General features: G+C 41.3%; 1 long non-coding RNA gene across 1 annotated transcript; it reads left to right on the top strand.

The window, feature by feature from the left end:
* Positions 1–7,581: 7,581 nt before the first annotated feature.
* Positions 7,582–9,591, top strand: LOC131599174 (uncharacterized). The gene is made up of 3 exons (XR_009282611.1): positions 7,582–7,666; positions 7,766–7,925; positions 9,485–9,591. It is a non-coding gene; the product is annotated as an uncharacterized LOC131599174 (long non-coding RNA).
* Positions 9,592–13,463: the final 3,872 nt, after the last annotated feature.

The raw sequence follows: 13,463 nt of genomic DNA, 5'->3' as shown, positions 1-13,463 counted from the left end.
CCTTCTTCCTGTCATGTGTCGCGAGCATCCAGAGTCCAGGTACCATGACATGTTGTGCTTTGTCCTTTTTGCAGTCAAGGATATCTGCAATAGGAATAATCTTATCCTTAGGTACCCACATTTTCTTGGGTCCTTTCTTGTTAGATTTTCTCAAGTTCTGATTGAACTTGGGTTTAACATTGTAAGCAATAGGAGGAACATCATGAAAATTTTTAATGTGAGTTTCATGATATTTCCTAGGTTGTGTCACATGCTTTTTGGTGTGTGTTATGTGAAAGCTTTGAGCATGTGAAGTGTGCCTAATATCATGAGAGTGTCCATACTTGAACTGATCATACAATGGCTTGTATGTGATTTTCATTTCATCAACAGGTTCAAGTTTGTATGGGGTTTCACCCTCAAAACCAATGCCCACTCTTTTGTTTCCAGACACAGCATATATCATAGAAGCTAGCTGACTTCTGCCAATACTTCTAGATAAGAACTTCCTGAAACTTAAATCATATTCTTTCAGAATATGGTTTAGACTAGGAGTGGATTTTTCTGAATCAGAAGGAGATCCAACATTATTGGATAATTTTAAAAGTTTTTCTTTTAATTCAGAATTTTCCAACTCAAGCTTCTTTGTTTCAAATTCAAATTGCTTTTTCAGCTTTTTGTATTTGAGACTAATCTGAGACTTGAGTTCCAGTAGTTCAGTTAGACCGGAAACTAACTCATCTCTAGTAAGTTCAGAAAATACCTCTTCAGAATCTGATTCTGATGTAGATTCTGATCCGTCATCTTCTGTCGCCATCAGCGCACAGTTGGCCTGCTCGTCTTCAGAATCATCTTCTGACTCATCCCAGGTTGCCATAAGACTTTTCTTCTTATGAAACTTCTTCTTGGGATTTTCCTTCTGAAGATTTGGACATTCATTCTTGTAGTGTCCAGGCTCATTGCATTCATAGCACATGACTTTCTTCTTGTCAAATCTTCTGTCATCAGAAGATTCTCCACGTTCAAATTTCTTTGAACTTCTGAAGCCTCTGAACTTCCTCTGCTTGGTCTTCCAGAGTTGATTTAGCCTTCTGGAGATTAAGGACAGTTCATCTTCTTCTTCAGATTCTGATTCTTCAGGATCTTCTTCTCTAGCCTGAAAAGCGTTAGTGCATTTCTTGATATTTGATTTTAATGCAATAGACTTACCTTTCTTTTGAGGCTCATTTGCGTCCAGCTCTATTTCATGACTTCTCAAGGCACTGATAAGCTCTTCCAGAGAAACTTCATTCAGATTCTTCGCAATTTTGAATGCTGTTACCATAGGACCCCATCTTCTGGGTAAGCTTCTGATGATCTTCTTTACATGATCAGCCTTGGTGTATCCCTTGTCAAGAACTCTCAATCCAGCAGTAAGAGTTTGAAATCTTGAAAACATCTTTTCAATGTCTTCATCATCCTCCATCTTGAAGGCTTCATACTTCTGGATTAAAGCAAGAGCTTTAGTCTCCTTGACTTGAGCATTTCCTTCATGAGTCATTTTCAAGGACTCATATATGTCATAGGCCGTTTCCCTGTTAGATATCTTCTCATACTCAGCATGAGAGATAGCATTCAGCAAAACAGTTCTGCATTTATGATGATTCCTGAAAAGCTTCTTCTGATCATCATTCATTTCTTGCCTAGACAGCTTTACGCCACTGGCATTTACTGGATGTTTGTAACCATCCATCAGAAGATCCCATAGATCACCATCTAGACCAAGAAAGTAACTTTCCAGTTTATCTTTCCAGTATTCAAAGTTTTCACCATCAAATACCGGCGGTCTAGTATAACCATTGTTACCGTTGTATTGCTCAGCAGAGCCAGATGTAGATGCAGGTGTAGGTGTAGACTTTTCACTTTCATCAACCATCTTTTACTGAAGCGTTTTTCTCTTCCTGAATCTTTTCTAAACACGGTTAAGTGCTTGCACCTTAGAACCAGGCTCTGATACCAATTGAAGGATAGAAAAACACTTAGAAAGGGGGGGTTTGAATAAGTGTAGCTTTAAAAAACTTGACAGATAAAAATAAATTGCACAGTTATTTTTATCCTGGTTCGTTGTTAACTAAACTACTCCAGTCCACCCCCGCAGAGATGATTTACCTCAACTGAGGATTTAATCCACTAATCGCACGGATTACAATGGTTTTCCACTTAGTCCGCAACTAAGTCTTCCAGAGTCTTCTGATCACACACTGATCACTCCAGGAACAACTGCTTAGATACCCTCTAAGACTTTTCTAGAGTCTACTGATCAACACGATCACTCTAGTTACAATCTGCTTAGTTCACTCCTAAGACTTCCTAGAGTATTCTGATCAACACGATCACTCTAGTTACTTACAACTTAATGTAATTCTAAGAGTATTACAAATGCTTCTTAAAAGCGATAATCACAACTGTGATATTTCTCTTAATCGTTTAAGCTTAATCTCACTAATATATTACAACAGCAATGTAGTGAGCTTTGATGAAGATGAAAATTCTGAGCTTTGGATTTGAACAGAGTTTCAGCAAGTTAATTTGAATTATATTGTTCAGGATCGTTAACCTTGCTTCTCATCAGAACTTCATATTTATAGGCGTTGAGAAGATGACCGTTGAATGCATTTAATGCTTTGCGTGTTCCGTACAGCATCGCATTTAATGTTATACGCTTTTGTCAACTACCTCGAGCCTTGTTCACGCTGTGTCTACTGACGTAGCCTTTAATAGCTTTTAACGTTCCTTTTGTCAGTCAGCGTAGCTTGCCACTTGTACTTCCTTCTGATCTGATGTTTGTGAATACAACGTTTGAATATCATCAGAGTCAAACAGCTTGGTGCATAGCATCTTCTGATCTTCTGACCTTGAAGTGCTTCTGAGCGTGATACCATCTTCTGAACTTCAGTGCTTCTGATCTCATGTTCTTCTGATGCTTTCATAGACCCATGTTCTGATTCTGCTTCGACCATCTTCTGATGTCTTGCCAGACCATGTTCTGATGTTGCATGCTGAACCCTTGAGACAAAGCTTCTGAGCGCTGAATTATGCGTACTCTATATATATATTTCCTGAAAGGGAAATTGCATTGGATTAGAGTACCATGTTATCTTAAGCAAAATTCATATTATTGTTATCATCAAAACTAAGATAATTGATCAGAACAAATCTTGTTCTAACAGGAGGTTACTCATCGAGGATGCATTTATTCCATAATCCTAGTCGGGGTTGTTTACACTTCTGGATTCCCCGTATGTGGATGCGGGTTTGCATACTTGTTTGCTATACAATGTGTATTTGTTTTAGGCAAGTCCAATGGTGGACGAGTCACTTGTTTTCTCCGTACTTGTACCGGATGTGAGGATAACCCCGAATCAATGGTGGATTCGATTGTTGATGCATGTACCCTGTAGAACCGAGTGGACCCATAGGATAGGAGGACTCACTGAGATTTAGTAATCTCACCCCAATCAACTTATATTTTTTCAGGTGCAGTTTAGTAGTGTTTGGTCAGTAGCAGGTTTGGACTGAAGACTTGGAAGTGGTGATGGCTCGGAGACCTCGTTGGTTTTGACTTTCCGCTGTGCAAGATCCATCGAAGACACATGTTTTGTAATTATTATTATTATTTCATGTTGTATTCTAAATGGATCATCTTGTATCCTTAGCTTTTGTATGTACTCAATATCAATTTTAACGTTTCATGCATAATATACTAGTCAGTTATGTATGGGGTGTTACAGTTGGTATCAGAGCTGGTCGATTCTCGGCCGAGCCATGAGACATCACTAGCAATTCCTTTTCCTCCTCTCAAGTGTGTGTTGCTAGCCTGATTTTACTGAAATCTCATTCAGTTGTTGAACTTGATCAACTCATCGACTGAGTGTGAGACAGTAGAATTACGGCAGAGCCGCCACGAGGACTCGTAAAACCTGCAAGGTTGTGAACCTAAGTTGTTGGATATTTTAAGTGGATGATATTGGAGTCATCAAGATTAAGGAGAGCGTTCGACACGAAGTAGTGATACCCAAACTGTCAAGGTGTGGAATGGAGATAGCTAGAACCCCCAGGATTTTGACTGAACAAAGTGAAGCTTTCTCTAAGTCTTGGTAATAGCAAGGGAAATCCAAATAATATTGAGTAGGAGCCTTGTAAAGTAAGATTCTCCGAAGGTGTTGAGCTGTGAATTAGTAGGATTCAGTAATGATGATGCTGCCGGTGTTAAGTGCGACTGATGAGCTGATAGGACAGAATGGCCTCTGGAAATGCGGACAGAAGAGTTAGACCTTTCTAATTGCGCTGGTACGGACAGTAATTGGATGGATGAAGTATTAGATCCTGGTCCAACTTGAAGTACCATAAGCGAGAGTAGTTTCCTAGTGAAGGTTAGTAGAGTGTATGAGTGTGGTAACTTACTATTGGGCAAGGTTTGAATATTCGGTCGATAGAAGAGGATATGTATTTCTGTTCTTATCATTTTATATTTAAGTTCTAGAACTACGCTAGATGGAATATGAAATGATGTAGAAGCGTGAAATGCAGTAACCTAAGTTCTTGTTAGTTGTTGTTCGTCTGACCCCGAGTGAAGCCATAGAACTACGCTTGGCGTTGGGCGTTCAGGCGAGTAAGAACTAAGATCTATCTGGAACGTCAGTAGGATGATCGCAGTTGAGTTGGTTGTTAGGAACCATAGTATTCCTATCTGGACTAAATTATCCTTGGAATCTCATGCATGCGTGGGACGAGTGGGTACGTGCACTGCATGGTGATCCGAAGTTGAACTTCAAATCTTCGTGCTTGCCGTGTTGGCTTTCCGAGTAAGTAAACCTTTGTGTGTAGCACTCTCAGGTTTTAGCATCCTGAGGAGTGTGATTCGAAGGACTTGAGGAACGATGAGCCTATTGGAAGCCTATTCAGACACTTGTCGGTTGTAACAATAGGATACTCGTGGGGGTCATTATACGCCACTGAGGTAGTTTACCTAGATGCATGGCCTCGATGTTGGACCACCATGTTGGTACTACCAGACGGGTATAATGCCACAGTATCGCTATCGTGCACAAGATGCGTGAGTCATCCTTTTTCCGACGTGTGTGGGACAAAAGTGATCCGAAGCTCAAGGTAGAATTCTGACGTGATACTCATGAGATGCAGATCCAGACTCTCATAAGGTATGGAGGATGAGGATCCATATGTCGCACTCGATAGTTGAGAAATAACTAGACAACCGATGGTGAAATGGATCAAGATCCAATACTATCCTTATGGAGACCCTGAGTGATCGTGATCGCGTGAGTTAGTATCAGATTGTACCTTGGGGACGTTCTCGTTTCATGAAGTGTTAAGTTGGCAATTTTGCATGAGTGTCTAGGGTGGGACTCATGTGCGGTCATGATATCCTGGTCAGCATGGTGAGTGGCTATCATGTATCATTGGCGACCGGTGATGGAATATACAAGTGGTATCTTGGATCGGCTCGATGTGTGATGTGTCCGGTAAGGTATTGCTAGATACTCTGAACGGAGAAGTGTTAATATTGGTAAGGCATGGACATTTTGGTTTGAGAACTGCTAAGGAATTTATAAGAGAGATGTTCGAAGTGCAAAGTGCAAAGTGCAATTTCTTGCATTGTGGCTACACTCAGACCGTTGGAAGCACTGCAATGAAGGATGCAGCCGCTGAGGAAGTCAGTTCAGTGTCTGATTCAGAGGTGGAACATACGTTAGATGACTGTGTGAATGGAGTGTGGCTATGGGAGGATCGTTATATCAGTAAGTCGCACGAGTTATCAGAGGTGATACTACGCTAAGAGAATGAAGGTGTATGGTTGGGTAGAAGTTGTGTCGAACTGCTAGAGTTATCATGAGCTGCAGTACGTCGTGAAGGGTTTGATATACCGGTTGAGCAACAAGATTGGTTGGAATGAAAAACATAGCAGTTGTACGCTGTGGAAATCAGTGACAAGGACGAACCTCTAAGTCAGTGAGTATTTGGGTTTCAATGTCCTGAGGATGAAACATGTACCTAAGTTGTGGTAGATGAACTATATGGAATGGCAGAGTAAGTAGAAGCTTGATTCTGGAAAGTACGTAACTTCAAAGAGTAGTAGTCGATGATGGATGTATATAGAGTTCTGGCACGTGTTGTAATTGGACAACTGTAGATAAGGAATTATTGTGTATTAATGGGAACTAAGTGAATTATGGATATAACGTGACTCGGAGGATTTCAAGGTGTGTGTGGCTTGTTGGAATCAGAGTAGCACAACAGATCAAGGGAGAATCGGATAAGTCAGAGGTAGGAATGAACGGACTATTTGTAGGATTTTATGTTGGGATGAAAGTATCTTCCTAAGGGAAATTGTCGAAGCAGCATTTCGTTCATTCCAGTCACTCGAGGATCCACCATAAGCTCGAGAGGTGTTGTCTATGGGCCAACTTGGGAATACTTTTTGTGGATGGCATGCAGTCCGACGTTCGTGGGTCATCAGTTTAGCTTGCAAGTCACAAGGGTTGGACTGAGTATCAGACCGTCGAAATGCTGAAGGCTAGAGAGGACATTCAGTTGGCGCAAGTTCTTTGTGGTTATGTCTTGTGTACTACGATTGTGCAGGAAGACTTGGACAATGGTTACAGGTCAGTTGCTGAATTTCGCCTCTCTTTAGTAGAATCTTGTGTGAGGTTATCGAATGTCAAGGCTATAGTTGCAAGATGATTACACCTTCTTGGTTTACGGTGACAGTTGTTATGTCTAAACTGGAGTAAAGGGTTAAAGTAGGGAGATTCAGTTGTATAAGTAAAGGTAAATTTGGGGCAATCACCCTAACACTTTGGGAACCGGAAGTTAAGACCAAGAATTTGGCTAACACCTAATGTCATTGTATGGACTCGAGTGGAGAATAATTTGAAGTGTTGTCGCAGAAGTGATGTTGTGGCGGTAATTCTCAAATGGGAAGTAATCCAAGGAGCTGAGTGAATCAGTAACGTTTGTTGAATGAGGTGAACACACCAGAGGACGAAACGAAGGATATCCGACATGAGTGGATTATTAGAGTTTTTGAAGTTCTAGAGATTCAGTGCAGAGCAGTGAAGGTCAAGGACCCTGGAAGGATCTTTCCCCAGATATGTCAGGACGAAGTATTTGGATAGACGTGTTGTTTGAGAGACAAGGTTCTAACCATGCATAGTGGGACGCAGGTGTTTTGGCAGATTATGTTTCTTCGTATGGAATGACCCTCAGACAGAGTAGTGAGATTATCTGAAGAGAAATGTGAGTAACATTCTTTCCCTTGGTTGGATAGATATGAAGAGTTGGTTTTTCGCGATGATTGAAAGGAATTCGCGGACGAATTCAATTTAAGGGGGGGAGAATGTAATATCCCACATTAATCTAAGCATAATTAAGAGATACTAAGAAGAAATGTGTATTATTATAGTGAATTAGTTAGAATCCAACTAAGTGGCATATTGGTAATTACCACTTAGTTGGAGGGCATTATGGACATTTAACTCTATTGCATGGGCTTAAGGGCATGTTTGGTTGGTTACTTGTTACAAATCAGATTTTTTGGAAAGAGGGACTTAGTAGCAAGTGGGAGAAAGAAGAAACTCATATTCATATTTGCATTTTGGCACCCTAAGAACAGCCTTCACTAAATCAGGTATATCTCTCAACTCGTAACTCCGATCGTAACGATTCTGGTCCCATTGGAAAGCTAACAAATTTCTCTTCGATTTGCACCTATGGTTCGCATTTATAGCTTCTGTTTTGAAGGAGAAAAACGAGTTTGAAGTTGGGACATGCATGCTGATTGTGTGATAAAGAGTGGATACGGGTTTGATGAATTTGGAGTTGGAGTTTTGGTCAAGTGAGGAGCTCAATTGCAGCATGTTCATCATCCAAAGCTCCATTGATGCAAGGTGAGTCCTTAGATAGTGACTTGGGGAATTAGCATGCAAGGGTTAGAATTGGGGTTAGGGAATTGTGAGAATGATCCATGAATCTATGATGATAAAACATGTTTATGTGATAATTGCTGGTAGTATGTGATTTAATTGATCAAATATGTGTTCTTATGATCATTTGCATGCTATAGATTGCTAAAATATGATGATACTCGTATTTGGAATGTTATAGGTATTGGGATTGGGATTGGTTTTGGTTAGGGACTGATAAAATGCAGATTTTTGGGACTGTCAGTCATGTAACCGGTTACATGGTTGACGTAACCGGTTACATGTGTGAAAAAGGGTGAAAAACGCAGTTTTACAGTGATGTAACCGGTTACATGATTCATGTAACCCGTTACATTGCTGTTGGGCAGATTTTCCAAAACTTCGGAAATTCATAACTTTTGCGTCGTAAGTCCGTTTCGCGCAAACTTTATATCGTTGGAAAGCTAGCGACATGTACTATCTAATGAAATAGGTCCCCAAACCAGAATGTTTGATTTAACAATAGTGGAACCCCACTTAGTGAATCAATGAATTAGTATGAGAACTGATGTCTATCATTGATTTATAATTCTTATGTTAAGCATGGCATAGTTTGTTTATTGCTTATTATGATTGTGATACCCATATTTGAAAGCATTATGACATTATGTTTTATACATGAAAACCTATGACTCCATCGTTTTGGTTAAATGATTGGATTGATTGCTTTGTTTGTGACCTTGACTTTATGTCATATTTCTGTATGCTTGAATCGAAGTGGCCGGCAGGCTAGATTGGGACGTTGCTCTGACCGTGTAGTCTATGAGCCCTCCCGGACCGTGTAGTCCAATGGAATAACCCGTTCATGTGTATTGTTCGATATGGTGTGCATCTGAGCTACCGTTGCAGTGTGCTTGTGAGTTTCCGTACGGGGTTTTACTCACTTGCCATTAACACACTTGCGTGCTCGGTATGGTGGGGTTATGCGGCCAAGTAGGCTAATGCATAATGAGGTAACTCACCTCTAGTGAAGTCACGTAGACTAACACTAGGCTTTCGCCCGATGGACTCAGGCGTCAAGGTGGCGGTTTGTACTCGGCGTAACTCACTAGCGTGAAGGAGGTTAACGGGACAATGACGCCAATTAGGCCAGATCATCGCACGGCCATTTAGGCTTGTGTGGACTCGTTTAACCATCCTGCAGTGTGCTTGTACAAGTCCCTTGACAAATAGGCAGGAGGTTACTCATCGAGGATGCATTTATTCCATAATCCTAGCCGGGGTTGTTTACACTTTTGGATTCCCCGTATGTGGATGCGGGTTTGCATACTTGTTTGCTATACAATGTGTATTTGTTTTAGGCAAGTCCAATGGTGGACGAGTCACTTGTTTTCTCCGTACTTGTACCGGATGTGAGGATAACCCCGAATCAATGGTGGATTCGATTGTTGATGCATGTACCCTGTAGAACCGAGTGGACCCATAGGATAGGAGGACTCACTGAGATTTAGTAATCTCACCCCAATCAACTTATATTTTTTCAGGTGCAGTTTAGTAGTGTTTGGTCAGTAGCAGGTTTGGACTGAAGACTTGGAAGTGGTGATGGCTCGGAGACCTCGTTGGTTTTGACTTTCCGCTGTGCAAGATCCATCGAAGACACATGTTTTGTAATTATTATTATTATTTCATGTTGTATTCTAAATGGATCATCTTGTATCCTTAGCTTTTGTATGTACTCAATATCAATTTTAACGTTTCATGCATAATATACTAGTCAGTTATGTATGGGGTGTTACATGAATAAGAATTAAAGCTTGAATTAAGGTTTGTTTGGCTTTTATGTGTCTAACCATTTGAAAGCAAAAACCAGAATTTTGCGAGGGAGAGAAAGAAGGAAGCGTGGAAAGAGAAGGAGAGGAAGAAGAGTCCCAAAACCTAGTCCAAGCTCCATCCTTGCATGCAACCAGTTCTGCCCCAGATCTTGCTCTTTCCATCATCATCATCATCATCATCTTGATTTCAGCTCTGTCATCATCATCTTTTCCAACTCTAAGGTGAGTCCTTAGATAGAAACCATGGGCTTTGCATGTTGGGGTTCTGTTTGGGGTTTAGGGATTGTGTGACAATTAATGAATCCATGAATCTAATTGTGTTGTAATGCCTTAAATCCTTGTTGGTTGATGATTCTAAATACAATGCATGTTTTAAATTCGTGGGAATCTGGTTAGTAATGCAGGGGATCATCTATAGGTTATTTGGGACTGGTTTAGAGCTCCCAAAATGCAGAAAAATGATTCTAGTTCAGTGTAACCGGTTACGGGTTTGAGTGTAACCGGTTACGCTGTTGAAAAACTGAGAATCTGGGCATTTTGCGTGACCGTAACCGGTTACGGTTCCTGGTGTAACCGGTTACACTGGGCGAAAAAGGAAAAATTCAGCAGAGTGGAAAATTCATATCTCCCGTTTCGTGCGTCCGTTCGACGCGTACCATATATCGTTAGAAAGCTATTTAAGTATACTATCTAGGAAAATTAGCCTAGGTGCTTGAATACTATTTTTTTTGATATATCTGACATACCTTTTGTTAAGTGCGACACTGATAACATGTGGAGCATATGTATTTAGACCGTGTTTTCTTCTTTATTCTCGATGGCTGTGTTATGTCGTTGTGTATGTCGTCATCTTTATGTCCCCGCTCTCAATGGGAATATTCTGGTGTATACTCATTGGTGAGAAGGGATAGCTGGGCATATTCACCGCTCTCAATGGGAATGATCTGGTGTATACTCATTGATCGGTATGATATATGTGGGTACTCGATGGGAATGATCTGGTGTATACTCATCGTGTTACCAAGGAAATGCTAGTGCTTGATGGGAATGATCTGGTGTATACTCATCATGTACTGAAGAAGGCATTTCCTCTAGCGGGAAAACATCGGATGTTGGTACGGTGAGATGGTGATACCACGTCGGTAAGATCACTTGTTTATTCACCCCTAGTGATGCCACATAGGCAATATCATTAGGTCCTCACCGGTGGGCTGGTACAATCATGGTGACGTGGTTGTATTAACAACATCATACTTGTGTGTCGTTTGTGTGTTTAACGATATCTCATTGGTTAGTCATGGGACTTCTATTGGTGATATTGTCCTTGTTGTGTATTTGTACCTGGCCGTGAGGAAAACTACGGTTCCACGGCGGATCCGTTTGATTGTATGTTCCCTTTAAATCCGAGCGGACTAATAGGATAGGCGGACTCACTGAGATTTAGTAATCTCATCCTATTCCAATTATTTATTTTTCAGGTGGTTCAATGCAAGATCGCGGTAAGGGAAAGATGGATTAGATCTCTTGGCGATGCTTGGGTATTTCTTCTAGTTCTTATCGTGCTTGCTAGTTTATGTATTTTGGATATGTACTTACATGATGTACTTGTATTTTGGCCATGATACATTCGGCTTTTGTAATCGTGTACTTCTATTTTCCGCTGCAAACATTATGTATTTGTTGTCTTATGAACCATATATAATACTTTATGCATATTATTATAGACAAATATGTGTGGGGTGTTACAGTTGGTATCAGAGCAGGTCGATCCTCGACTTTGCTAAGACACATCATAATGCAGTACAATTCTGCCTCATATGTGTATAATCAGTATGATTCCTTATGTCTTATTTATGGCATTGAGTCTGATCAACTTGATTCCATGCGTAGGACAGACAGGGAGATGGCTGAGCAACGCAGAGGTCCCGGAAGGCCCAGAACAAGGAATGTGGAGCCCGAGCAACCATCCGGAAGTGCAGGCGTGCCTTGGCAACAGATGATGCAGCAGAACCAGATGATGGCTCAAATGATGCAAGGCATGCAGGGACAACAACCTCCACCTCAAGTTCCCGTTCCTCAAGCTGCAGCTGGACCAGATTTTCGTGCCTTCTTCAGGATGGATCCTCCAGAGTTCGTTGGTGGACTTGACTCACTCTTGGCTCATGATTGGTTAGCTGGTATGGAGAGGGTGTTTCAAGCTATTCAGCGTACTGAAAAAGAGAAGGTGATTTTTGCTACTCAGAAAATGAAGGGACCAGCTCTTAGGTGGTGGAACACTGCATCTACTTATTTCACCACTCAAGAGATTCCTAAGGATTGGCAACACTTCAAAGTGGCATTCTTGGAGAAGTATTTTCCTAATAGTGTGAGAACTCAGAAGGAGCGAGAATTCCAGAACTTCAAGCAAGGTGACATGTCTGTTTCAGAATATGCAGAGAAGTTCGAGGACTTGGCAGACTACTCCAGACAGGCTGTTTATGCTCCAGATGAACTATGGAAGATCGATCAGTTTATGATGGGTTTGAGGACTGACATTGCCCATAGTGTTTCCCAAAGACAGGTCACCACTTATGCTGAATGTCTAAGACAATGCTATGTTGTTGAAAACAGTTTGAAGAGGGTTCAGGAAGAGAGGAACCAGAACAGGGCTAATTTCAGGGAGCAAGGAAGGTCTACTCAACACTTGAGGCCCCGTAATCCTCCACCAAAGAAGAAGCAGGTTTATGGTGATCAATCGGCTCAACCGCCTCATTGTCGCAAGTGTGGAAGGAAGCATACCGGGGAGTGCCAGCTTGGTTCTATGACTTGTTTTAGATGTGGCGAGCAGGGCCACATAGCTCCACGCTGTCCACAAAGGAGGATTCCTGAGAAGACTGCAGGTCGTGTTTACACTTTGGATTCGAGGAAGGCCAAGGGAAACAACAATCTCATTGCGGGTACGTGTTATGTTAACAATCAACCATTATGTGTTTTAGTTGATTGTGGAGCCACTCATTCTTTTGTCTCTACCGAGTGTGTTTACCGACTTGGTTTGGAAGCTACTCCATTACCCAATCCTATGATTATTTCTTCGGCAACGGATGATACCGTGGAAGCTCGACTAATCTGTAAAGATTGTTCAGTCTCTTTTAATGGTCGCGAGTACCCAATTGATCTAATTTGTTTACCCCTCAAGAAGCTGGATGTTATTCTAGGGATGGATTGGTTGTCTCTTAACTCGGTGTACATTGGTTGCAAAGAGAAGGCCATATTCATTCCTGCTGATGAGACTCCTTCCAATGATGCAATTACCAAGTTGATAGAAGGTACAATCAGCACGGTTAATTATCTCTTTTCTCAAGAAAGATCCTTTCTTTTAGTTCTTTCCAAAGAACCTTCTGTGAGAGTTGAATTGTCGGAGATTCCGGTGGTATGTGAATTTCCTGATGTGTTTCCTGAGGATATCACTTCTCTTCCTCCAGAAAGGGAAGCAGAATTCTCCATCGATCTTGTCCCTGGGACAGCCCCAGTTTCCATCACTCCTTATAGGATGTCTCCTATCGAACTCAGAGAATTGAAGCGTCAGTTGGAAGAGCTTCTTGCTAAGCATTTCATCCAACCCAGTGTTTCTCCATGGGGAGCTCCTGTTCTTTTGGTGAAGAAGAAAGACGGAAGTATGCGCTTGTGCATCGATTATCGTCAGCTGAACAAA

The sequence above is a fragment of the Vicia villosa genome, linkage group LG4 (genome assembly GCF_029867415.1).
Source record: "Vicia villosa cultivar HV-30 ecotype Madison, WI linkage group LG4, Vvil1.0, whole genome shotgun sequence".
Lineage (NCBI taxonomy): Eukaryota > Viridiplantae > Streptophyta > Magnoliopsida > Fabales > Fabaceae > Vicia > Vicia villosa.
The sequence above is the reverse complement of the archived record's forward strand: the minus strand, read 5'-3'. Positions and strand labels throughout refer to the sequence as shown.